Raw genomic sequence first — 3,917 nt, 5'->3', positions numbered from 1 at the left:
AGAATGGCAAAAGTTGACAAAGCAAGAAACAACAAATGTTGGAGAGGTTGTGGAGAAAGGGGAACCGTCTTACACTGTTGGTGGGAATTCAAGTTGATACAGCCACTTTGGAAAACAGTGTGGAGGTTCCTCAAAAAATTAAAATAGAGCTACCCAATGACCCAGCAATTGCACTGCTGGGTATTTACCCCAAAGACACAGATGTAGTGAAAAGAAGGGCCATATGCACCACAAAGGTCATAGCAGCAATGTCTGCAATAGCCAAACTGGTAAGAACCGAGATGCCCTTCAACAGATGAATGGATAAAGATGTGGTCCATATATATAATGGACTATTACTCAGCCATCAGAAAGGATGAATACCCAACTTTTACATCAACATGGATGGGACTGGAGGAGGTTATGCTAAGTGAAATAAGTCAAGCAGAGAAAGTCAATTATCATATGGTTTCACTTATTTGTGGAACAAAAGGAACAACATGGAGGACATTAGGAGAAGGTAGGGAAAAATGAAGGGGGGATATCAGAGGGGGAGACCAACCATGAGAGACTATGGGTTCTGAGAAACAAACTGAGGGTTTTAGAGGGATGGGGGGGTGGGGGGATGGGTTAGCCCAGTGGTGGGTATTAAAGAGGGCATGTACTGCATGGAGCACTGGGTGTTATACGAAAACAATGAATCATGGATCACTACATCAAAGAGTAATGCTTTATTTTATGGTGACTAATATAACATAAGAAAAATTTTAAAAAGCCAGCTCTTTAGCAAAAATGAATAAATCAATAGTCTATGCACTCCAAATAGTTGTCTCCCTGGTGATAAAAAAAAAAAAGTGTTCCTGCTGTGCACATCTGGAATTGCTGTCAATTTATCCCTGAGATTGCTCATGTACCTGAGAACATAGGACAGGATTGAGGGCCTTAAAATTAAAATACACAAAATTACAAAACCAGAATATTTATATGATGAAAAAAAGTTAAAATGCACAGTATACATCATTCACATGCAGCTAGTGCACTTGGCATCCTAGAGAAAGTGGGGCCCAAGTTGTGGTTATCAAAGGGATCAAATAAAATTCTATCGGCCCAGAATGGGGTGGGAGTAAGCTTAGCAGCAGCAGGTCTGCAACTGTCCCCCAACACCCCCTCTGCCTACTGTCACAACCTATTGCCTGGCACAGTTCTCAGCACCCTAAGAGTGGGTTATGAGGCAAGATGTGGAGAAACTCTGCCTTACCCCTGAGAGATTCCCTCCCACAGAATGTAATGATTCGTGAGTTGGGTCCATCAATTTGGTCTCATGCTTAATCTTTGCCCTCTGGCATAGGAACAATTATTATTTACATCTTTCTTTGGAAGGAAAACAACTTCCCTATCCAGGCCACTTTCAAAAGCTGGAGATTCTGGGAGCAGAGACTCAGATATAGCACACAAGGAGGGGTTTTTCCCCAAAACCCTCAAGTGCGTTTGGATAGAGCATGGTTGGAGTTCATTTGCCTCCCCCCTTCCCCCTTCCCCTACCAAGAGGGAAGAGAGGGTAATGCTGTGGACTCCAGCCTGAGATACATGGCAGTGCCAGCTGCCCTCCCCCCACCCTGTCCCCACTTTCTCCACTCTGTGATTGATGCCTGCTCCTCAAAACTTCCTGATCAGAAAATGATAGCCCCCACCCACTGCAGCCCAATTCTGGGCCTCTGGGAGCACGGCAGGGCTATGGATCTCCTCTTCTTCTTCCTCCCAAAAGTAGGCTGGCTTTCCTGTGAGCTGGGGGCCTGCTGGGCCTTAAGTGGACATGAGGCCACCATATGACTGATGCCCTGGTAGAAATGGCACTTCTTGGGCTGGGGTGGCAGCTTGCATTCCTTGGTATGGTGGTCTAGACCTCCACAGTTATAGCACCTGCCTCCCTTTGATCTGTGCTTCTGCATGTTCTTCCCTTTGGGTCACCCCTCACTCCCAGTACAGAACACCCCAGCAGGGCTAGTGGCTCAGATAGCTTCCAGGCACTTACCAGACTTCTTAAAGTTAAAGTCCACTGCTTCACCCTCCTTCAGGCTCTGGAAGCCCTCCATGTGCAGCTTGGTCTGGTGCACAGACATGGACAGGGGGTCAAGCATGACCCCAGTGAGTATTGTCATGGACAGGAAGCTGAACCCGATGCAAACATTTAACCACTTACAGAAATGGGAACCCTGTAGCAGCTGTGGCTCCTCTACTCCCAGGCGGCATCAGGTGCCTCCTCAGGTGCCTTGGAGCAGCCACCTGCAAACTGCTGATCTGACACAGAGCCCATGGTAGTCAGCTGAACTTGTGGCCCAGATGCACCTTGTCAGGTGGCTGCTGGCCCCAGAGAAGTCTGGAGGCAAAGGGCTGGCTTGGAAAGAGGCTGCTACATCTTCCCCCAGCACCTGTTCCAATACTTTGTATAGAATTATGCTAAAATAAAATGCAGAAAATACAATTTCTGGCATAGAAAATACCATGATGGTATTGGAAATTGGTGGTCCCAGCAGCTTTTCAATACTTTCCATCTTCTTTCCAGGTATACTCTCCTTCTAGGCTCTTTGTCTTTTGCTTGCCTGTCAGAAACCTAAACAACAAAACACAGATAATTAACCATCAGTAACTTGCAATGAGAAGCCTTTCTCCTCATTGTCTTTCCTTAAGGGAAGAAAATCAGATCATAAATCCTCCTTATATACTAATTTAATAACTTTGTTAAAGCCTTTTTAAAACAATAAAGACATTATTTTACAAATGAAGAATGGATAGACAAGCAAGAGCTAAGAAGCTTTAATCAAGCCACATGGTGAGGTAAAATGAGGAGCACAGGAGTAGTCAGGATACTTAGATTTCAGATTTAGTTTTTAACTTGCCCTGTGACCTGGGGTAAGTTAAATGACCTCTCCTCTGAGGCTCAGTTTCTTAATAGGAAAAATTTTGATGGTGATATCTATGCTGCTTACCTTTGTAAAATATTGCAAAGAATAATTCGATAGACATTTGTTAAATTCCTATTGTATGTCAGACACTGAGTTAGAATCAAATGAGATAACGAAAATCAAAATGGCAAGGCCAGATATAAGTTAGAGTGTTATTATTGCTCTAAAAGCTGCCTAACTTTCCAAAGAGATAAAGCTTTTGCACAAAGAGTAGATTAAAAGGGACATAAATTTAAATATTTTCTTTCATATTTTTCTTCCAGGAAATTTCTGTTATTAACTCATAGCTGTCTAAAACTTAGCAGCCTCTAAAACTTAACAGAATTACGTAAGAATGTTTTTCCTCCCTATCCGATGTGAAAGATCTCAGGTTGCTTATCATTTAAATGAGTGTAGACATGGACACTGCATAGCAACTATCATTAGTACTACTACTACCATTGAGTCTTTTTATTGATTCCTCATAAAGAAGAGAAAAAGAAACTAACACTTAGTGAGTACCTATTATTGGCCACACTCTGTGCTAGCTCTTTTACCTATAAAATCTCATTTGATCCAAACAAATGTTTGGCAAAGTATATATTATTCTGCCCATCTTTTAAATCCACTAACTACGTTTTAGTGAGATGAAGGTCACTTAGGAGAAATTGGTGAAATTCTAAGACAAACACAAGTCTTTCTCTCAAATCCCATGCTTTTTCTGACATATTCAAAGAAAAGTAGAGCTAGAATAGTCCATATTTACAGAGAGAGACCAGTAGAGAGGTCAGATTCTCTATGGAGGCCATATGGCAAGTTAATGACAGAACCAGATCTAGAATACATGTCTTCTGTTTTCCAGTTTAACGTATTTTTCCTTTAAGTTTCATTAAATGTATATGGTGTCAATTTAACTATATCCACCAAATATGATTAATTAATCAACTAAAGAAGTGAAGCAGTATTATCCTTAAAGTTAATAATTTATTAAAAAGT

General features: G+C 41.8%; 1 pseudogene; it reads right to left on the bottom strand.

Moving 5' to 3' along the window:
- Window positions 1–1,635: 1,635 nt before the first annotated feature.
- Window positions 1,636–2,293, bottom strand: LOC123861756 (protein lin-28 homolog A-like; annotated as a pseudogene).
- Between the last annotated feature and the right edge of the window lie 1,624 nt (window positions 2,294–3,917).

Source organism: Mirounga angustirostris, unplaced genomic scaffold, assembly GCF_029215605.1.
Source record: "Mirounga angustirostris isolate CCGP_5_RB_7025 unplaced genomic scaffold, mMirAng1.0.hap1 SCAF_11, whole genome shotgun sequence".
NCBI classification, from domain to species: Eukaryota; Metazoa; Chordata; class Mammalia; order Carnivora; family Phocidae; genus Mirounga; species Mirounga angustirostris.
This window is presented reverse-complemented; position numbering and strand designations above follow the sequence as displayed.